We start from the raw sequence: 25,688 nt of genomic DNA on the forward strand, positions 1-25,688 counted from the left end.
TACAAACAAAGCTTTTATAGAACACTAGCGTTTTTACCGAGCTTTGCTTGAGGGTTTTCCTTGGCGTTGTTGTATTTTACCACGATTTTCTTAGCTTGTATTCTTGTTTGTCCGGTGGTTGTTTATCCAGTACAAATCTTGCAATCGATTTTTAACTAGCTTCCCGAGTAGCTAGACATTTGAAACTTTTAGAATATATCAGAACACGATGCCAATACATTTTTTTAATACTTTTAGCCATCTTTAAGTAGAATTGAATTCTTTTTCAGTTAATTCTGTTTTGTATGAAAAGTTATTTCGGAAGAAATCCGTAATCTAATCCACTATTATTGGTTGCTAAGGGGGTGGTCCTAGCAACTAAATTATTAATATATACGTGCGTTACTATGGAAATAAAAATGAAATTTCAGTATTCTATATTTGTTTGTTTGTTGCAAAATAGCAAAAAAAAGAGTTGTTGACAATTGCCTTATTTGTCCTAAATTATTAATACATAGAATTGTCAAGTTTATATGATACAACAGAGAATTTAAAAACGTGGTATATAACAAGTTCTTTTTATCTTGTAATTATTTACTATTCCATACTACTTTACGAAAAACAAAATACTTAGATAATGAATGTGTTATTAGTTCTCTTCTCTGGGGTGTCAATATTCACACTCTAGTGCACGCCAACCAAGGTCATAGGAAGTTGCTCCTGGAACACGTTCGGCACAAATTTTAAGAGCGGCTAACGTTCATTACCCCACGGTATACATCTGAATAACGGGTGTGGAGACGTGGCGAGTGGTGAAGGGAAAAGCAAATGTCAATATTTCTGATTGTACGTTTGCTTGGTTAAATTAGATTCTTTATAATAGACATTGAAGGTAATGGCCCCACCAAATCATACCTCCCCGTACCATATCCCGTCTTAATCGGGAGTATCACAAGACCCTACGTTATTTTTATAACTCGTAATGTATCAGGAGCAGTTACCCTAGACTTAGGCCATCGTGCATCTAAGTGTGCTTTTACTGAATTTACATGAATTTAAGTTAAACGTACCCATGGGAGAAAAGAGCACATAGACGCAAGATTAAAAATGATAAAAAACAAAAGCTATTGCAAAACTGCCCGAATAATCTGACCAAACAGATATTCATACTGATAGGATGAAGCTACAAATTTTCAAAATGCAACACAATTGGCCTTTATGGCGACCAGATAGGACAGTCCGATCTCTTCCTTTTCCCTACACATTTTAGGACTTTCCCAGAGGATGTGGTCTATACTCTATATCTTTTATTTTCCCCCCATATAGTCATGAAGAAAGGGTAACAAGACCAAGCTCATAAAGTCTGCCAACGAGTTCAATACATTTTGAATTGCCACATTTATTGATACTGAGCTTCATTTATAATAAATAAATTTCGCGTTAATCAAATTAAATTAAGCGTAAATTAAATTAGTGCGTAAATCGAAGTAAAAGTGTTAAAGAATCAACAAAATGGCGCTTAGATGGTAAAATAGTGTGCTATCCAAGAGCTTTAAGAGTATCTAATAATTATATTGATTATTTTGGCATGTGATATCCACTTTACAAGCGGGCTGTTGTTACGGTAATGTCATTTTGTAAGGGCCGCATGGAGAGGTGCTGCTATTTGTAACGTTCCATTAGTACAATTAAGATAACTATCACACTAACAACTTGCAACAATACACATTTACAAAGTAATCATATTAGTATTATGTAGTTTTGTACTTTTACACACCAAAAAGCCAGTGTTCGTGTGTAAGGATTTAATTATTATGTTTTGGGATAATTAAATATACAGTCTTGTTACTAAGGATTTGATTACAATCGATATTACATGTCAGAAATAACAACGAAAGCTCAACGAATTCACACGAAATAAAATTGTACGATATTGTGGATGTACGTACGTATAGCCATTCTTCTGTGACAGCGTTGGCTAACCTATGGCACGTGTGGATATTCAGTTGGCAAACTAGGTTGTAGAATGCACCGAAGACACCGAATAAGGACACAAGTCAGACTCTGTGTGGATATTTCTTTGGCGAAAAAGCTAATGGAACAGAAAAACTGCAGGGCTCGAAATGGACCGGAACGCACCGGAGCGCCGTTCCGGTTCATAAAATCTCCAAAATTATCGCTCCGTATCGTGGAAATATTAACTTGACCGCCTGAGCTAGATATGTCATATAATAAAAAATATAATTGTTATAAAATACATATAAAATTAGATAACAACGTTAATATTTTCATTAAATTATTGAGCGCTCCGGTTTGTAAATTTTTCCATTTCGAGCGCTGAGAAAAAGGCATTTTTCGGAAGGAAACTTTCCTGCAGTGGTCGAAATAGGAAACATCGCGAACCGCAGCATTCGATAGTTATTAGACTAAAATATTAATGTATTTTTTAATGTGTACCCATTAGGTACTTTTTAAACTTCTGACATGTATATATTATCTGAAGATCGAGCAGATAAAGTTTATCAATGCCGTAAGATAAGAGAATCTCAATTCTACAAAATATTGTATCGAAAATGGTATTGAAGAAAAGTGTCTTTTCTTCTTTTATCTGCCGCCCACAAGCAGTGGATGTTCTGCCTAGCCCCACTAGACATCACTATTAGTACTTATATAATATAATGTAATATTTAATATTTTTTCATTTATTACATAGAGGTAATAAGTATCAGTGGCAAAGACGCGATTATTTGAAGCCTACCTTCTTAAGAAAAATATTTATTAATTGCATATTGACTTATTTATATAATCACTTGATTATATATTCTATAAAATAATTTATTTTGCCAACGAGCGATGCCGTATGTGTAGGAATGTATTACACAGATAATTACAAAACAATCTGCAAAGGTTTTAAAAAATATACCACAGCACGCCATCTGTTTTGACATAAATAAAGGTAGAATTATGTTTCAAATAATTCTCAATTTTTTTCATATGGACTTTACGTCACGTAGCCCCGCCCAGTCTATCGAATTGTATGAACTAAGGTAAGCTCCGATCGCAGAGTCTGAAACTAAATAAGTTAATAATTAGATAATTTAAAAAAAATATTTTCTATGGTGTTTAATCGAATATTAATAAATATAGAACTTTTATCTAATGATTTTTGATGTGTATAAATGTTTTGAAATAAATACGTAATTTAAACAGCTGATCGCTTAATTTTATGTCGTCAGTGAGTTTTTGAAGTTTCATTAAATTAGTGGTTCGTTGTCATTAGTGTGTACCTATTCATTAGTAGTAATATCGTATTCTTATTATATTTATATATTATATAAAAATAATGTTTATTAAATTAAACTCATATTTTATTGGTATAGGTAGTTACAATATGTATACATTTGTTTGTAAATTAATATTAATATAGAATCAACTACTCAAGTAACGATTGTTTTTATTATGAAATAACATGAAATAATTACAAGATAAAAAGAAATTTTTATATACAACGTTTTTAAATTCTGTTGAACCATATAAACTTGACTTGACTAGCTTAAACGTTCAAAAAAAATTGTACTTGACATATCATATTGATTTCCATAGTAACGCACGTATATATTAATAATTTAGTTGCTAGGACCCCAGACCCGTAGCAACGGTAATTATAATGTAATAATATTATATTATATTATATTAATAATAAATTAAAATGTAATAATGGTGTCGAAATAACTTTTCATACAAAACAGAATTAACTGAAAATGAATTCAATTCTACTTAAAGATGGCTAAAAGTATAAAAAGAATGCATTGGCATCGTGTTTTGATATATTCTAAAAGTTTCAAATGTCTAGCTAGTCGGAAAGTTAGTTAAAAATCGATTGCAAGATTTGTACCGGACAAAGAACCACCGGGAAAATAAGAATACGAGCTAAGAAAAACGTCGTAAAATACCATGTTGTGAACGTCTTAAAGTTATCATTTGTAAAGTTCACTATTTGTAAAACAAATAAAACTTGATTTGATTACTAATTTGAACGAATTCACTCGTATGTCAACTGAAAGCTCTAGCCCTTTTGTCAAAACTTTCGTGATAAATAAGCTTAAATTAGTTTATTTGGATAAGATAATCAGATTTCTTCAGACAAGCCTTCAACGAATTATGCATCGAAAGGCATGGCAGGAGAATGGTTTAGGGTAGTGCATGTTGCACGCGGTCGCCACTAATTGCCCCTATGGCCGGCATCGCGGTGCAATTGTGGCAATAAATAATTAATTGGATTATTGAACAGGAAACGGCAACATCTCCACTGTGAGAATTGCAACTAACTTGCCACAGACGGTCGAATCAAATTTATTGCTTATTATTAAGGTCCGTAAAGAATTACTGCGGTTCGAGACGGGACGCATTTTGCAGCTCGGGTAATATAAAAATATAAATATTAATTAAATAGTTATTTTGTTACCTAAGCAGTGGTGTCGCGGGCCGGAGTGGGTCGTATTGGCGATCCAGGACTTTTTTTTTACCAGATCGTAGCGCGCGCATTTCTTCAAATAGTTCTTATCAATAATTATTATGTTACACACAATAATTTTAACACAAAAGTTATATGGTTAAGATTATTTTTAACATGGGAAAAATATCTATAAAAATTTAAATAGGCATATTCATATTCAGTAACCTGAAGGTAAATAATTACAAGATAAAAATAACTTTTTATATACCACGTTTTTAAATTTACTGTTGAATCATATAAACTTGACTTGACTAGCTTAAACGATCAAAAAAATTTGTACTTGATAAAAATACTGAATAAATATAGAATACTGAAATGTCATTTTGACATTTCATACTGATTTGCATAGTAACGCACGTATATATTAATAATTTAGGTGCTAGGACCACCCCCTAGAAATTAATAATAGTAATTTACATTTTACGGATTTTTCTGAAATAACTTTTCATACAAAACAGAATTAACTGAAAATGAATTCAATTCTACTTAAAGATGGCTAAAAGTAGTAAAAGAATGCATTGGCATCGTGTTCTGATATATTCTAAAAGTTTCAAATGTCTAGATAGTCGGGATGTTAGTTAAAAATCGATTGCAAGATTTGCACTGGACACACAACCAGCGGACAAACAAGAATATGAGCTAATAAAAACGTTGTAATGTAAAATGCGAGAGAAGCGATACGTCGGTCAAATTCCGAGAGCGATGAAATCATAATTTTTCGGTACGTACCTACATTGTAAATGGCAATAGATAATTTTAATAAATATAAATAATAATACTATCATATTATGGGCCTTCGCATAGTGGAGGTTTGTATTGACAAATTTTTGTTTTTAAGAAAAATGGATCTTAGCCACTTGCTCAACCTATTAGGTCCATACTCTGACTCAAACACAAATTGAAAAATAATATGTGTATTTATTTGCCAGACCCAGTATTCGAACCTGGGACCAACGACAATATAAGACGACGGTTAAACCGCTCGGCCGTCATAAGCGTATATCTATATAACTATTAATATTTAACATATTTGTAAATAAGTTCATAAAATATACCTTGAGATTGGCGTAATGTTAATAAGAATTCGTTTGTTTTAATAACCGTATCGAAATAATTTATTTTAAAATTGGAATTTCTAGATAGAAACTATTAACAGGTGGCAGTATCTCTTGTCAACATCCCCATAAGCCTTCTCCCAGGCAGCCACATAAGAGAGGGGGGTTCGGGTGCGGAAAACACATTTTAATATGTTTTCTCTCATGCGTTACAGATAATTCAAGACATATATAAGTATTATAATAAGTACATATAATATACCAGTGGCAATGGGTGGAGGTAGGCTGTTAAGATTTAACATATATAGTGGACACTAAACTTTGCCAGTCATACTTATTTGTTGTCATTGAACTAAGAATAGGTACAAGTTGCAGATGGTGCTGGTTAGTTTTTAAAATTAAATTAAACCCTGCCTAAACAAAAAAAACAGTTCAGGTATACTATGGGCAATCCGACAAATACAGTGCACACTTTTTCAATCATACTTACCGAAGCTTTTGTTGAATTATGTATACATATTAAAGATGTTGTTGGTTAGTTTTTTAAAATTCACTGAATGCTGCCTAATTAAATCTGCCTATAAAATCATGTACAGTTTAATGGCATAAATGTTGATATTTTATAGATAAACGAATATTTTGTTCACTATAACCTACTATGGATTGTATTAGGCTGGATTTCATTGAATTTTAACATGAATAACCACTATCTATACATTTACGTATTAGTTCAATGAATACAAATACGGTTGACTGACAAAGTTTAGTGTGTAGGTACTATTTATGTCAAATCTTAACAGCCTATCTCCACCTTTTGCCACTGATATAGCGTAGTATTTATAAGTGGTGCGAATTGTAACAAACACTAGTATTTCAATGAAAACAAAAATATGTTTGACTGACAAAGTTTGGTGCGCACTATTTATGTCGTATCTTAACAGCCTACCTCCACCCTTCGCCACTTAAATATACCGATATGAATACCCCCCTTACGGTTTATTATGTATGTACTTCTATTTTGGAATTGCAGTAGGTACCTACTTACTATAAGACTGTTTATTCCACTATAATACGTTATACAACCACATTGGCCTGCAATATAATTATATGTAAATTGTACTCGTAGCAACAATGTAGAAATAATAGAAATATAATAACGCATAATATAAGTGTGGCCATAAACTGACAACGATGACAATGATGCATCCATTTTATAACGCGTCACCCCGCGTACATTGTCTGTGGTCGGCATAGAACAATATTTAAATTGCACCTGACGCGGTTTATGTTTTATAACAATATTAAAACAATTGCAAAAAACATGGCCGGCTATTAATAATGTTCAAGGAAGGCGGCAATCGTTCCCATCATAGTGGGCATAATATTAATTTATTGCCCGGTAGATTGCGCATCTTTACGCACTGTTCGCGCTCTGTGGACATATTTAAATACGTCGACAGTAGATAATGGATTTATTTTTATATTTTTAACGTAAAAATAATACTTTCTTGCCACTGTACTGTATCCAGTTTCGTGTCCGGAAACATGTACGTATTCAGTTCGCCGTATCACATTTTACCGTGAAATGTCTATCGGAAATATATGGCCTTATAGTAAGGACCATCCAACTAATTATTATATTGTTTATGATTTTATTCAATTTTTACCGTGTGGGGTCTCAAAATCAAAGTCCATTGGCCTTTAAGTCACCGTAACCAGCCACTACTGTTACTTTATAATTTTCTACCCAAAACCACGTATGCGTTACCGTGTCCGGAAACTTGAACGTATGCAGTTCGCCGTATCACACTTCACCGTGAAATGTTTATGGGAAATATATTGCCTTATATTAAAAACCGTCTAACCCCTTTGGGTCGCATTGTATTGACATCAAATTCATGTCTAAATAAAACACGATTCTTGTCGGTTTACACTTTTACAGGAGGCCGGCAGCAGTCAAATTTTGAAAATAGCCGATATACTGGTTTATTTGTTAGGTTAGGTTTTCATTCCTGAATTCATGAATTTTGCCTAAATCAGCCATGAAAATTGAATTAATGTTCATATTGAATCTAATACAATTGGAGACCTTATAGTATACGGTCATCTGTTTCCTATAAGAAAGTTCACGGTGAAATGTTTTACGTACGATTTACATGTAACCATCTAATTTATGTACATTTTTAAGATTAACAAAACGAAATGTAAGTAGATATTTATTGTAGAAACTAGAAAGTCAAAGGAAATGGAGTTTCCCATTGACGCAGATAACGAAATTGATTCGTAAGAAAATTTTAAAATGGTTCGAAAGAGTTCAAATCAGTCATACTTGATAAATTTGCAGTGTCATATGGAGAGCAGGTTAATCGGTTTGATCCCGATTCCTGAGTAGAATCGTCATCGCATTCAAATCTTGATAATATGCGGTATGTGGATACAGTGGACACTTAATGTTACCGAGACTGGCTGAGACAGTCCAACCCTTTACTTTTTTCCTCTAAATTCTTTCTGCACCATGGTGCATGGTTGTTACATTAGCCGGCTCTCACATCAAAACTCGTCCGCCTGCAACGTGTCGAATACGTCGATGTGACTTCATCGTTATTCACCGAAAAAAAGATTGGTCGAATGCGACTGTTTATCTGCTATTGCAATCGACAAGTTGCACGCTTCTCGGGATGAAAGTCGAAGACGCCAGGACTCATACAAACACCTACGGATTGGTTATTCCTATACCGGTTCGCCGATCGCCGCATCCAAATATATATACGCTTCGAAGGTTACGTGCGACTGTCGCCAGGTAAATCTGCACGGTTTTTGTCTTGTCTTCAAGGTTTGAATTATGGCTGCGCGGCAGACGACGCGAGCTTAGATATGAGAGCCGGGTTAGTTTCGTGTGGCTCCGTGTCAGGATAGCAAAGTGAGCACATATTTTTTTACCATTTGAACAAATTTGTGTGTGAATAATTATTTGTCATCATTATGATAACAATTTAGTTACAGGATGTGATTCTAGGAATGAAACACAAAACAGCAACTTCTTAATGTTTTGAATGACTATTATTTTTATCAAAATCTATTATTTGTAATAATATACATATTAAACTAATATTAATACTATCGACCGAAGGTACTTGATGGAATTTGAATTTAAATTCTAATAGATTCAAGCCCTGTACTATTCAATTTAAGTCATTTTTTGCGACCCGGGTTTCGCCTTTCGGCATCTTCAGGCGTCGTGTACACTCACCAAAGGTAAACACACACTGACAACGAACACTCTTAACTTTACCTTATATAGTAAATCAATACAATAAAGTAGGTAAAAACTCCATTACCTACCTATCTAGTCAAAGGTTGGTGAGTGTACACGTCGCCTGAAGATGCCGAAAGGCGAAACCCGGGTCGCAAAAAACGACTTAAATTGAATAGTACAGAGCTTGAATCCATTAGAACGTAATAAACTCTTTTGAAGCTAACTTAATCGATATTGGTTAACGGTGTTGTGTAAATGATCATTAATTGATGACAATATAGGAAATTATTATTTTGCTTTGCAATTTATCAAAAAATACTTACATACTGAGAAAATCGTTTGGAAAACTCCGGGGTCCCAGTCGTGGGCTACAGCTCCTTTAGCCCATCGGTAAATCTGGACCTATTTGATACTACAGTTTCATTGGGTGATTAACCACAAGTTGATAGTCAGAATTCAATCAATATAGCTACTATTTTATGGAAAAATAATGTGATTAAATCATTATCACCAGGGCTCGAAATGGACCGGAATGCACCAGAGCGCCGTTCCTGTTCGTGAAATCGGTAAAATTATCGCTCCGTCTCGTGGAATAAATAATTTGATCATCTGAGCTGGATAGGCCATATAATAGAAAATCTAACACACTTATTTTTATGAAAAAAAAACACATAAACTTTGATAACTTTACTATGTAAAAATTTTCCATTCCGAGCGCTGATAATCATTATTAATACTGTTTTTCAAACGAGCTTTAGGAGAAAAAAACGAACGCCTTTGTTGTACCTTATAATTCTAATGTGTTGTGGTATTATTTTCACAGATTTACACAATAAAACGAATACTCAAACTCTTAATAGTTCCTAGTAAATTTACATTGTTGATTATGATTTACAAGCATTTTATATGTCGCTCAGAGGAAGAAGTTAACGTTCCATGAACACCGGCAGATAAGGATTTTTTTAATGGTTCTGTCAGTTGACGCATCGCGACCCACCCCATGTCATAATAAACCATGTACAATAAACTCTACAACTATTATTATTTGTTTGTTGTGAATGATAGAAAAGAATGCAATTTCGCGGGAAAAATAATATCATAATCTTCGAACAGGGTCAGCGTCAGATTTTACAGCGCCAAAATATGTGCGTTTTAATATTTTTTTCGAAACGTAGGTACACAGCAAAATAAATAATTCAATGTATGTATATATATAATCGTTTTATTATTCATGACAATATCATCATAATCATCATCCTAGATCAAAGATTCACCAAGCAGATTTCATTCCTGTGGTTTCAGAGTTTTTTTTAGTATATTTTTCGGATTATTTAACCCAATGGGTACTGACTGGTTGATTAAATTTGTCCAAAAATGTAAATTCTTCGAGATGCCCATTTATAGTTAGGAATTAAAAAGGCTTTATGAGACCTGAAATCCTTAGTTGTTTCGTTGTCCTATTATTTGGTTACACAAAACGCACCTTTCTATACCACGCTACCTGTGTTACTTTAAGTATATGAGCTCTTTTTACTGATTGTCCATGTTTTGTGATTGCGGAGAGTACACAGGAGTCTAGGTATTTCCCTTCTGTAATCGGGTTGTACCTACCAACACTTTTTGATTTAGGCACAATCGGAGGTTACTTTTGAATATTAATAAAAACCAGTGCTCGAAATGGAAAATTTTACGATCCGGAGCGCTCAATAATTTTCCAAAAATATTTACATTTTTTTTATAATTTAATGTAGGTATATTTTATAAACGTGTTAGATTTTTTGTTATATGGCCTAGCTCAGATGGTCAAATTAATTTTTCCACGAGACAAGCGATAATTTTCCGGTGCGTTCCGGTCATTTTGAGCCCTGATAAAAAATATTTCTGATCTAAGTTAAGTATAGGATAATTTAAGTTTTTAAAAATATACCACCCTTTCCTTCTCTCAACAAGATAATATTATGTAGGTAGATCATCGGACCATTAATGAAATGGATGATTTTACTATATTTTTAAACATTCATCATATGCATGCCTTAACGAATTTTACTCAGTGCGTATGTCGTATATGACAGAGTTTTGTTTAAGTTTATTGGAACATTTTTTACTATACCTACAATACTTACTTAGAAACTGGTAGCAAACAAGATTATACAGCGATAGCTATCAATAAAACAATGAGTGGTAAGAGTACAAACATTCTGTTAGTTATAATTGGTGCTAAATTATTTATTTTTTATACGTAAGTATATAGTTTGCATATAGTGACAATCATAGTAAGTATAATATCTACATCTAAATAAAAATGTGAAAGTTCCTTCTAATACAATTTTGTATCGTAAATATTAATAGGCATTCGATTTAACAGTATCGCAGGATTGGATTATTGGATCCACGTTTGAAAAAACAGTCATATTTATAATAGCCCTCAGATGAATCCGGCACTGTTTCGTACGGGTAATGTAATTTATTCGCAACTCGCGTGAAGACGTTTTGAAATTACGCTAATGAGCTCTAAGAGTCTACTAAGCCGATTAAGCTCTTCCGCGTGCAAAATTTTAAATTTTAAACAATGACACATTAAAATTATATGCTTATCAGAGCAGACATCACTTCACAGTTGCATACTATTTTGCAGTAATAAAACTCATAATGTAATGTTGCAAACATTTGTTAATCAGTTTCTTTCTTTATGCAAATTTATGAAATGAGACGTAGGTATCTAGTAAAAAATAGTAGAGGTACTTACTAGTGACGTGCAGTGTCGTTTAAATGCGGGGATCTGTTATTGACGGTCAGGCCAGAAAACCCAAGAAATGCAAAGCCTCCAGAACATCTTCAAACAATATTATTGAATGTGAGTTTCGTTTATGTAACAAAATTTAATACAGAGGTATTATGATAGGTACAGACATTAAAAATAACGTAATCTAGTGTTTAAGTTTGTCCCATATTTATCCAAACCCGAGAGTCAAAATTTGTTTCAGTCTCACCCCGAAGGCTCTTCCCATTATTCTAGTATTCTCGAGGAACGTATGCTTCAATGATTATATGGTGGGCGCCTTTGGTAATTGTGTTAAAATTCATCAGAATAACTGTTTATTTTAATAAAACTAAGTAATGAAATTTTAAAGATTTTAATGTATAAAAACAAATAGCCTAACTTGAAAGAAGATTCAAAGGATAGTTGGTCCTAGGGATTCCAATCCCGGGATCCCGAGCTATTTTCGATACCTATGAATCCCGGGATTAATAAACATATTCCAGAAACGTTTGGGATTGATTTTTTTATCAATTTTTATGGAAAATAAAATAAAAACGAAAATATAACAGAAAAAATACTTTTAATTACAAATAACTACATTAGAAATAAACTGAGTTTGAATGAAGTTTGTTTTATACCCATGTGTAAGTTGTCAATTCATTTTATTTTTTCACATAAATTAATAAAAATGAGGAAAATTGGAAAAAAACGATGCTTCGCAATATTAACAAAGTAATTCCACCGTGATCTCATACGTATTACGGAAGTTTCATATTTGGCTGACTAATGAGATTTATGAAGCGGAAAGGCCATACGTGCATCATGATTTGCATTACTATTTTAAATCTTGCTAACCCATTCATTATTTCTTTACTATCAGAAACAGCAATCTCATATTAAATGCACATTATTATTTATATTACAATATTATTTACTCCATTAAAATTATGTATTTCCAAGATTGAACGTATACAATATTAACAATAAATGTCTTAAATAGTATAAATTATACTAGATTTAATTTTCACCGATTTTATCAATGTTATTTGTATATATATTTTTTTTATAATTACAATGGAAAAAAAAATCCAATCCCGGGATTGTCAAATTGTAATCCCGAAATCCCAGGATCAGAATTTTGGCTCGGGATTTGATTCCCTAGTTGGTCCTTTATTTTTTATAGCTTTACAAAACTGAGAAATAACGAATTAATATTAAAGGATGTTGTTTAGATTTTTATAAATAGCTGTTGACGATATCCTTCTAAGCAAACGAAACCAGTCCTCATCATTATTAGATCACGTGAATTGAGTGGCTACGAAGATATATTATTTATTTTAATTAATTAATAATTCAATTTCATTGTATCTTATTTTATGCTTGCTGACATATTAGGGTTTTATTGTCATTATGTCCACATCACATTAGCTTCAGTATTGTTACTATAATACCAAAAGTCGATATGATATGAATAAAAATGATAACACATTTTCATTTTCAGCCCTCTAAATGGAAAATTTTAAGAACCGGAGCGCTAAATATTTTTCCGAAAATAGTTATCTAACTTATGTATACTTTATAAAAATGAGTGTATTAGATTTTTGTTATTTATTGTATATCTAGATCAGATGGTCAAAATATTTTTTCCACAAGTCGCAGCGTTAATTTTGGTGATTTTATGAACCGGAACGTCGTTGCGATTCATTTAGATTTAGAGCCTTGATTTTCAAAAAAAATGATGCTGTTTTTCAATTTAAAAAAAATACATTCAACTACGAAATATTGAAAATATCTTCTAGGACTTATTTAACTACATTTTAATGATAAAACATAATAATACGTAATAATAAAATGAAACTGTTGCGCAAACGTAAATTTTTAAACATCTTTTTAAAAATTGGATGTTAACATGTGATTATTAAAAATTACTTTAAAATGTAAAGTTACATTAAAATATTATATCCATTAGAAGTAAGTATTACACACCCCTAACGCTTTTTTTTAAAAATAGGTATAACTAATAATTATTGATAATATTCATACAAACAATAATAAATTACGTACACATTTTATACTGCTTATTTTTTATTAACTTACTCTGCTTTGCATAATATAATAGATAATAATATACCAAACAAATTAAATACTTCAGCTTTTTTTAAATGTTTTTTTTTTCTATAAATCAAATCACAGGTTAAAACCAACAGTCGTAAAGGAGTCTAGACATGGTGCGCATCATAAATTAAATTTCGTGATAACTTTTTACACTCTGCCTACCCAGAAAATCATTTTATCAAAGGTCATTCAAGGTTTGTTTTCATTATTTGAGAGCTGATAACGGGCATTAATATTTTTTTTATTTGAGCACAAAATAGCCTCCTTGTTGGAAACGGCCTCATAAAAGTCACTTGAGTTTGTTTATTATTCTAATCCAATAAGCTTTCCGATGAAGAAAGCATTGCAGGCATCATTCAACTTTTTTCAATTTGATATTATTTTAGTACCACCTGAAGCATTATATAGAGACGAAGTCTAAATATATGAAAGTGTAGATAAAAAAAAACATGAATAAGGATAATGCCAAAATTAATGGCTTAAGTTAGATCATTTTACATTGCAGAATTTGTAGCATACAACCACATTTTTGTGTCCCGTGGTTAATTTACCAGCGTTATACAAAGATGAAACGATTTGTTTTAGTATTACAGGGTTTATTCACACAATTTATATACACAATTGATCGTCATTATTTAGAATATTAACGATGACCAATCACAAAAAATACAAAAAAAAATGTCTGAATAGACGTAAACGTACATAATAGATTCTAATTCAAACCCAGTGACGTCCCTTAGCATAGACTTAAATAATTGCCATCCCCTTCCATTTTTAGTATTTTACAACGTTTTTCTTAGGTCGTATTCTTATTTGTCCGGTGGTTGTTTGCCCGGTACAAATCTTGCAATTGATTTTTAACTAACTTTCCAACTAGCTAGACATTTGAAACTTTTGGAATATATCAGAACACGATGCCAATGCATTTTTTTAATACTTTGAATTCATTTTTAGTTAATTCTGTTTTGTATGAAATGTTATTTCAATACCATTCTTTGGTTGCTACGGGGTCCTAGCAACTAAATTATTAAATAATATATACGTGCGTTACTATGGAATGACATTTCATTATTCAGTATTTCTATCAAGTACAAATTTTTTTTATCGTTTAAGCTAGTCAAGCCAAGTTTATATGATTCGACAGAAAATTTAAAATCGTTGTACTTATATAAATCGTGTAATTATTATTATATATTTTTAACTGTTTTAAATAGACAAATACACATAAAATCTTCAAATTTACTTTCATACCAACTACTGAGACTTAGAGATTTTCTACGAAACCTACTCTCGACTTGTAGTAGTTTTAGGTAGGTACGTGGACGTTTGTGGCGTTGGCAGAGTGGAGGCACTAGTGTGAAAATTTTTCCTGTATATCATCAATATAGTTGCGTGATGTGAATCTGAATTAGAAATACATTGATATTTTTATCATGACGTCAAAATCAGTACGTGACTCAAGCCTCTATGTCCCTTAACCCACCACTGGGTGTAGTCAACAGTGTCTGAAATTTATATGAGTGATTTATGCGGTTGGCTGGCTGTTCAATCGTTCATTTTTATTAAGTATTTTAAAAAATTTTCATCATTGCCTCAATGGCGTTACCGAATTCGTCTTTCAACCTAGATGTTGGTGGTTTGAGGCAGATCGCGACGTTTTTATTTTTCTTTACTCATCTTGGAATAAAGATCATTGAATGTATTCTCTGTATTTGGACTAGATATGGAAATTAAACAGAATAATTATGAAAACTCAAGAAATCTTATAACTTAAAAATATATGATAATGTAATTAAAATACTGACCCTTCCAAGTTCTAAATGAGTTTTGTAGGAGGTTCCAATTTCAAATTATCCAAATATAAATTTTAAATTATGCAGGAATGCAGGCATTGGAATGTGAAAATTTAACATATTTTACATCAATGGAATAATGATAATTGCTAAAAATTCAGGACATACCCACCTAATTTAAATTAGTACCTACTGTTGATAATTACATGTTGTATAATATAGTACGTATTTAGAAAAAGAAAAGGTTAATTTGACCCTTGTCAGTATTGACGTGTCAAATAAAAATGAAAAATGTCAGTTTTTTTGCTACAAATTCTTCAATAATTTGATAATATATGAGTCGTTGTCCGCCCTCATTTCAACACTGAAATTTATGAGTAGCTGGCAATTAAAAAGTTATTAGCTGCTTTTAAATAAACTGAGTATAACAGACGATGATTCTGTTAAAATTCCTTTAATGGGAAAAGAATTCTAATGAAAATGTAGTATTACAACACTTGATGGTGATTTCGATAGAATGAGTTAAAATTCTGTAGGTACGAAGGCGTTTATTTCACAATGCGAGATATTCATGTGTCAATATAGTCCGGGAATATAAATCTCAGAGCACAAAGTATGAACATGCCTTAGATGCCACACATGCCATAAATATGCAATATAAACCTACAATATACCTAAATATAAACCTGCAATGAGAAATGATTTGCAATTACTTCAATCATTAGCCTTGGTAATTTGTCAACGTAGATACCTCAAATGTTATGTCATGGCTCCCACATCCTGAATCAGGCCCCCAGGCTAGGATCCTTGACAGGCCCCCTATCTATCGCTAAGGGTAAAGTCAGTGTGACGCTCTACAGTAGCATTTTTCCAAATAGTGTACACGGTAAAATTAAGGTGTAAATTTAGCGATTTTTTGTATTTTTTAATTAATCCGTTTGAATTGTGGAGTTGTCGAGTGTCGACACAATTAAAATTGCATTGCACAATCACATGTTTTAAACTAGCATCATTATTGAAGGAAAATAGTGCCGCAGACGATTTTTTTTACTATTTAAGCAAATTTGTGATGTGTATTTATCTCACTTATCTAGTCGACTCGCACGCTGGGCCCCTTCTGAGCCCGGGCCCCCAGGCTAGAGCCATGTCAGCCCCCGCCATGCGTTAAGTCCACAGACGCCGACTAATTTCAAAGACCCCTACTATATAGGTATATAAATTGATCAATTTTAGTAAACAAAATATAAATCCCTTTTTTAAGTTAATTACATCTATCAATTAATTCGTGCTAGTATGTTAACGCTAGTGGGTAGGTACGTAGATTTTGCATATATATTGTCGTTATTTTTTTTTTAATTAATTAAAAATAGAGCTATAGGCATGCTGAAAAAAGTCAGATTTTTGGTACCGTCTGACGAAGAAAGTACCTCCTGCGCATAAATATAAACCGCCGTTGTTGTGTACTTTTTCACAGTTTCACTTTAATAAATTTAATTTTTATTTCTACATAACCAGCTTTATTCAATGTCTTTGGAGCACACTATACCTAATTCTCGAACGATTTAAAATTTAAACCAATTCTACCGAATCCATGAAAGTAATCTCTATTCTTTAATGTCCCCTTAAGACACACGTCAACCAATTTAAATTCCTATGAAATTCCCGAAGCCAGAAATGTGTCATCCAGTATTCAAAACGCACGCATTATCTATCTACCTACTCACTAGCTAATAGTTTTATCTCTCAGTTTTGTAGTTTTTCTACGAGCGACTTTCATTTGTTTTTACTGCGTTATTTTTTTTAACTTATCGGAACAAATGAGTGCTATTGAAAACGTCAGGCCATTTTTGAAAAGGGAAACGATGAGTCATGAAGCACTTTTGTTTTTATTTTGAAATCGATTTTTCTGGTCAAGCTTTTCATCATAAATGACGTATCCGGAAATATGTACGTAAACAGTTCACCGCAGGACACTTATTCGTGCGCCGCAGTACGTGAAACATAAGTTCGTGTAATGTTTAATTAAATGACGAGTTCTTCGTTGAAAATTTCACCATGGAGTATACATTTGTACTTTTGCTACAACATGTGGCGAATTTTATGAGATGTCTTTACTAGGTTAGGTTAGGTTAGGGTTAATCTAATTGGAACAGTACTATTTGCAAACTATCGTCGCATTTTGTAAGATACGTACAAATGTATTCCACAGTGAAATGTTCTACGAAAAACTCGTCATTTGATAAAATGTTATACGAACTTATGTTTCACGTACTGCGGCGCACGAATAAGTGTCCCACGATGAACTGCATACGTGCAACTTACATGTAACCCATAAACGAGGGGTCAAAATTCACAACTAAATCAAATCACTTTTCTGAAAACCTATGAGTAACACTGTAAACAAGTAGGTAATTGAATTAGATGATTTTCCTAGGTAGACACTTACTATTTTTGATAAATGCATCTTAAATGATGTAGGTATAGTATATTATAGTCATTTCTCCTATAGTTGAATGAAACACATTTGAAAAAAAATAACATGTGACCTTTGCTAGATGTAGGATTCGAACCAGTGCAAATAGCTTCAGGAAATAATTATACATTACTCACGATAAATGTGCATATACGTAGCCATGTCATATTGAAAGAAAACGTATCGATTCTTGTAAGTATTGAGAGTGGCAGGTTTAGAAACTTGGATGCCCGAGGCACTGACCGATTCTGAGGTCCCCCACGACAAAACTTTGTAAAAATTACAATATATGTCTTCCCTAACCAATTCTTTTTGAATATATTATGACAGTGATGACACTTATTTTTAATGTACACATATGTATGTTATATGTCGTTTTGATGTTGTTTGAAGGAATTTTGTAAAGATTTTTAAGATTATGATATAGTTCTTATATAAATTTATTACTGCGTTGAACTGTTTCGAGGCCCCTTAAAATCTTCTGACAAAACTTTAATTTTTTGACATTTCTATATAATATAAATATACAATATACATTACAGTGGCGAAAACTCCATACTAGGCGATTATTTAAAGCCTACCTTCTTGAGGAAAATATTTTTTAATTGCATATTGACATATTTATATAATGACATGACTATTAATTAATAATAAATATATAAAATAATTTAATTTACCAACGACAGCTGTCATATAATATGTTGAAAAGTATTATAAAATTTATAAAGAATACAAAACAATCCGCAAATGTTTAAAAAAATATACCACAGCGCGCCATCTGTCTTGACGTATATAAAATAATTAAATGGCTATAGAGGTATAAAAGGAATAATATGTAAGGTAAATATTTACGATAAGTATAATATATTATTATATGGTGAATATATATGGTACTCGTAAATAAAGGATTATTTCTCAAGAAATTGTGATATTTTTTCGTATGGACTTGACATCACGTAACTTCAGTCAGTCTATCGAATTGTATGAAATATGGTAGGCTCCTATCGCAGAGCCTAAAACCTTCATGCATAATATTGTTGTCATGACTAACAAAATATTTTCTATGGCGATTAATCGTATATTAATAAAATATAGATTGTTCTTTCTTAACAATAAAAATAAATTTTATCTTTTGAAAAATACATCATTTAAAATCATCGCTTAATTTTATATCGTCAGTGAGTTTTTGAAGTTTCATTGAATAAGTGGGTTGTTGCCATTAGTGTGTACCTATTCATTAGTGTTGTTATACCGTATTATCTTTTTTATTTTCCGTAAGTATACCTGACAAGTGTGCTCTTTTTATCAAATCTCCACAGCGTACCATTTTCCAAAAATCACCCTTCGCTACTGATACATTTAGTAACATCGTTTTAAACTGAGTTTAATTATCAAATATCAAAACTAAGTAAGTGTACTATTATTTAAACTACTTTCCAGACCCAGGATACGAACCTGGGACCCTCGAATCCTGGGTCTGGCAAGTACACATATTGTTTTTCAATTTGTGTATGAGTCAGAGTATGGACCTGATAGGTTGAGCAAGTGGCTGACATCCATTTCTCGTAAAAATAAAATATGTTTATACAAACCCCACTCTGTGGGGGCCCATATGATCCTATTAGGATCGGACATGGTCGAAAGAAACGAAGATTTAAACTACTTCTAATGTAAGATTGAAAATGATAATAAACACTCTACAGTCTTTTACTTTGTTACTGGGCATTGACTTAACACATATTATAATGTGAAGACGAATAGGTAATAATATTATCTAGTTTACATAAATATTCCATGAAAAATATTTTATTGTTATGAAGTGTTTGGTCTCACCTTATAAATAAATAAATCCGATGTCAGATCGCGCTTTTATGACACGTCAGACTTTAATTTACGATCTCATTTCCCTGTTAACATCAAAATGTACCCACCTAGGTACCTACTAGAGTTCATAAATATAAAAACACGAGCTTTGTTTGCTTAATTAGGGTTACCCAAAAACTAGCGAAAATTACGAAACGAAGAAAACTGATCATTATGGAAATGAAGATGAAAACAAGGTATAAATAATTCAAAATTTTCAATTTTTTTTTATTTATTTTTACGTATAGTGAACATTAAAAATTATTAATTTAAGACGTTCTTCTTCTATTTTTCCACCCTGTCACGTCCCAACATTGGGGCATAGGGCAAGCACAAGTTGGCGCCACTTCCCTCTTATCCTTTCCCGTTAAAGTTATTAAATAGTAGAAAAGTGTAAATACAAACAAAATATGAATTAGGTTCAAGGAAGTACACCGAATGAGTTAAGCAGAGCGTATTTTTTTAAGAATTTGTAAAGAAACATACATACATGGTTTATTAACAATTGTTAGCAAGTTTAAGCAGACGTTACAACTAAATATTAGTCGGGCGTCGGCTAGTAATTAAGGCAATTAATATTTCTTGGCTTAAAACACAAAAATCGGTAGTCATTAGTAACGCAATTTGATAAACATTCCATGTAGGACCTACTAGTTTAAATTATCGTAAGTATGTAGGAGACCTGTAGCTTAATTGGTTAAAGGATATTGGCGCGATACCAGTTCATACGGGTTCAAATCTCGTCAGGTATCGATTTTTATCGGGTATTTAGGCGGGTATCTGAGGCGTTTTCAAGTTATGTATGTTCAATACATTGAAAAATTTGATAGACCCGGCATTCGGACCCACGACATTACAAACATGATGCATAATCGCTCGGTCATTTTGGGAACTTTTTTATACAGATAAACTATTCGGTATATATATATCTACGTAATTTATTGCAGATGTTTGCGAAATAATTATACAAGTAATTCATACTTGAACATACATAATTTTGAAAAACACTTCTGAGAAAATATATTATAACCAATAGAAAAAATCCTTTTTAGAAAAAAGTAAGCCACCCCGCAGGGAATCGAACTCTGCATCTCTTGGGTCCGCGCATTTATCCATTATGCTACAAGGCAACGTACTCATTGCGACAAATTTTAACTATTGGTCTTTTTAATACCTGCTCATCAGCGCTCTTCGAAATCAATCTACTTTGGCAATTGGTTTTTGTTTATTAAATCAAAGTAGGTACCTTCTACTTTAATTACTAACTGACGTCACGGCTTTCGCCAATATTTTTATGTAACTAACTAATAATTTTTAATTAACTATTTCTTTTATTCAACGAATAATTCACAAGATTGAAGAATGTACCATTCTAATTATGTATGTTCAATAATTAGAATGGTTCATTCTTCAATCTTGTGAATTATTCGTTGAATAAAAGAAATAGTTAATTAATAATTAATACTTACTGTATGTATTGAGGTAATTTTTTTGTGGCAACCCTAACATAAAGCTCTTAAAGACTTGTCAAAAAGTATGTTAAGTTCACCGTAGAACATTTTAACTGCTTCTGAAATAGAAACAATGTTGAGATTTTGTTCGTTTTTTTTTTCTCTCTCTTCTTTTCCCTTTATTCATTGTTTATGACTTCGGGTGGGTAATTAATAATAATTATTATGCGCGGACATGATATTAAAAAGGTGCCCCGGTCATTAGCCATGCAAAAGTCGTTAGAGTTGCATCTTTTGTCTTTTTTTTTATTGCTCAAAGACAGTTTGAATAATTATTTGTTGTTTACATAATCATAATGCATTCAGCGAGGAAACGGGGATGTGTAACTTCTTGTGCTTATCTAAAAAAAAAAGTCTCAATCAAAGCGACTACTTAGTTAAATGCCGTAATGTGTATTTCATTGCGTACTGAAAAGTATTCATTCGTTGTACATAATGTGAATAATCAAATGATATTTTGCATTGTGATGATTATACCATAGATTCACGAACTTTTGAAAGGGCGTGGGGCGAGCGATGGCGAAGCCTTTGCAAAATGAAAGTGGTTTAACATTGAATTTGTAATGATTTATGTGCGTATTAAACAAAGCTATCACAAATACAGTTGAGACCACAAAACAGATTAATAAATGGAATTCAGATAGGTGTCGATCTGAAAATAATATCTATCTGACATAACATAGTAAATTTTTCAGGGGGTTCAAAAAACTGTTTTTGTCGGTATTTGTATTATTTTTAAAGTGAAATGATTTAATATTAGTACAAAACAGTGATTTTAAGATGTAGGTATGGGTAATTGTAATGTCATAATAAAATAAATCAAGCAGATAGATGATTTTTAGTTTCTAGACACTTCTTCCACCTCAAAAAGAGTCGATGTAGATAGACACTATTTTCCACGTCAAATTTGAGCACTTTAGGATTTTTTTCGTAGAATAATAATATTTCTATTCGATCCGTCACCAATTTTTGTACAAAATATACCAATAACCCAGAATTCGCCAAAACTGCAGATCGATACTATTGTCAGATCACCTATGCTCCAATAATACACTACATTTTGAAGTAGAGATTTGAATGTGTGAGTTTCCTACAAAAACAAAACACACATCACATGTGTGTCTACGTATACCTACGTATACGTATATTATACGTGTGTGTTGCAACCTTCAAATACACCAATATTGAATGAGCGTATGTGCATACACCGAGAGCAGTTGTCAAAACGAATGACAAGCTTAAAATGAAGTATTCTTGACACGTGTTTAAGTTTATCACATATTCTTCCATACTCGAGATCGGTTGCCTGTTGCTCCACAGCCGTTAGGTATTTCAGTTTCCATTAATTCTGTGTAAGTATGCAATCAGCACAATACTGAAATATATAAAAATATATAGCGGCATTTATACATCATTTAAAGCTGTGTTAGTGTTCAAAAAACATGTAGGTAAGTACATTGAATTAAATAAAGGTTTTGTTACCTACGAGTGCCTACACTTTCATTGCGTATTTACGTTCCACGGAACTTAGCTTGGGAAACCCTGAAGGTATATATTAAAAGAATCACTTAGATATTTTTTTACATTCGTTAAACTATTGCTGAGCCGTTATCAACTAATTGATTTGACCACCAGGTTAGCAGGTTGCTACACTTTAAAATTCAGTAGATTTTTTTGTGTGTCGTGACCTAATATTCAATAAAAGGTATTCTAATATTTAAAAATTTGACCTGCAATATTTTTTAATAAATCTGTCAATCTACTTTTTTTTTTTCGACCATGTCCGATCCTGATAGGATCATATGGGCCTCCACAGGGTGGAGGTTTGTATTGACAGATTTTGTTTTTTACGAGAAATGGATGTCAGCCACTTGCTCAACCTATTAGGTCCATACCCTGACACACACAAATTGAAAAACAATATGTGTACTTGCCAGACCCAGGATTCGAACCTGGGACCCACGGCTTTATAGTCCAACGCTTATGCCGCGCGGCCACCGTGGGCTTATTTCAATGTTATTAATAGGTATTGTGTAGGTACATTATGTACCCAATAAACTGCACGAAAAGAATGTAGGTACACAGTCATAAAAAATGAATGAAAGTATAATTATAATAAATTATTACATTTACATAATATATTATAATCTCTAGATAAATTGCTAGTATCAGCATATTATAGAATAGGGTCGTTAATCGATTTAAAAAATATATTTTTTTTGCATTAATAGAACATCTACAGGTCCAGTAGTTTTATGTTATTATATTTTTTATACGAGGTATGTAGGTACCCATTTAATAAATTAACCTACAAATGTTTTAATTGGCAAAACTAATTAAGTATGTATATAACAATCTGAATGTAAGTATAGGTATGCCAACAGTCGGTTATATTTTGCGAATTTAGAAACAGCAGGCAATATTTACTGTAGTGAACTATATCAGGAAAAGTTTATCCATGGTTTTCGCCCTGGAAAAGTTAGCGCACGGCGATGATAGTAATTAAATTCTACTGCAAATGTTTTAGGGCACGAAGGATTTTTTTCTGAAGTCACGAGACAATATTTGTCTGTGTTGTTTTGGAAAAAAATATGTAGGTACCCTTGTAGAAAACTACCCTGAGTATAAAATACAAAATTTACAGTAGGTAGAGTGTTTTTTTTAGTTTAATGTACTTTATAAAAACAACTAAATATACTCGTATTTAAAACATTCGTAAATATATAAAATGCGATTTCCATCTTTTTAATAAGTAAACGGGAATATGTAAAAAGATATATTTACTTTCTTTCATTTAATTTCTTTTATTTTGTTAACTGTCAATTCATGGTGGAACTGCATTGTATTGTTGTTTTTGAAAATGTCCCACTGAGGCGGACGAAACCGGTCCTAATATATTAATTAAAGTGGAATAAGTACTATAAAAAAAATAGCGTTTTATTAAATAAAAACAACAATAAGATATATTTACGCCAACGATGGTCGAGTGGCTTACCTAAGCGTCGGTTTAGAATTTCGTGGGTCCCAGGTTTGAATCCTGGGTCTGGCAAATACACATATTGGTTTTTCAATTTGTGTTTGGAGTATGGGTCCACGGTGGCCGCGCGGCATAAGCGTTGGACTATCATGCCGTGGGTCCCAGGTTCGAATCCTGGGTCTGGCAAGTACACATATTGTTTTTCAATATGTGTGTGAGTCAGGGTATGGACCTTATAGGTTGAGCAAGTGGCTGACATCCATTTCTCGTAAAAAAAAATCTGTTAATACAAAACCTCTACTCTGTGGAGGCCCATATGATCCTATTAGGATCGGACATGGTCGAAAAAAAAAAAAAAAAAAAATGGGTCTAATAGATTGAGCAAGTGGCTAACTGCTAACATTGGTATCTCGTAAAAAACAAAAATCTTTTAATAAATATAAACCTCAACTTCGTGGAGGCCCATGTGATCCTACTAGGATCGGACATGGTCAAAAGAAAAGAAATATTTGTTTACGTATTTTAATAACATCAATTTTTTTGATTTTGCAAAAGGGTGGAAGAATAATTCTTATAAATAATAATCAGAGATTCCGATCAGCGATTATAATATACTATAGATATTATGTTCGTTGTATTTATGTTAATAAAATATTGAGCCTACAAAAATATTGATTAAAAATATTTTTATCCTATTTTCATTTCACGAAAACAAATCGGAAGTGTTATATTATGTATTTACTCTTATCATCTCAGCATTGTTGTTTCTGAAAGAGTTTTATTTGAATTTTTCACAAAATTTGCTTAGATAAGCAACCTTTCACAAGATTGTAGCATTTGTATTAAATACAACTATGTAATATGATTAATGACCGTAGTTTCGTAGACCAGTGCGCACGGCACTGGCTACTCATCCAAGGGCTTCGGATTCGACCCCGGTGAGGTCACAATAAAATAAATTTATGTAATTTTCTACTTTTATCTAATTTTCGACGCTTAACCAAGAGAGTTGAAACTTTTGAGATGTGGCTGTATAGACGCATCCTTTTATATAAAAATTCCTTCGACTTACCATGTTGAAGTACTCAATCGAATGGGAAAAAGCCGATTAGTTCTGCGTAGTATCAAAACCATGAAACTACAGTAACTCGGCCACATTATGAGAGGAAAAAGTACAGCATTCCCCATCTTTTCATTCAATGAAAGATCAATGGTGAGCGTAACAGAGGATGACGCTGCATTTCGTGGCTTAAGAACCTCCGTGATTGGTACGAGTGCAGCTCCACTGAACTGTTTCGGGTAGCAGATGATAATGCTAAGATCGCCTTGATGTTGGCCAACCCCCGCTAAGGGATGGCACAATAAGAAGATGATGTAATTTTCTACAAG

The sequence above is a fragment of the Rhyacophila brunnea genome, unplaced genomic scaffold (assembly GCF_057557595.1).
Source record: "Rhyacophila brunnea isolate RB1 unplaced genomic scaffold, BYU_Rbru_1.0 scaffold_5, whole genome shotgun sequence".
Classification (NCBI taxonomy): domain Eukaryota; kingdom Metazoa; phylum Arthropoda; class Insecta; order Trichoptera; family Rhyacophilidae; genus Rhyacophila; species Rhyacophila brunnea.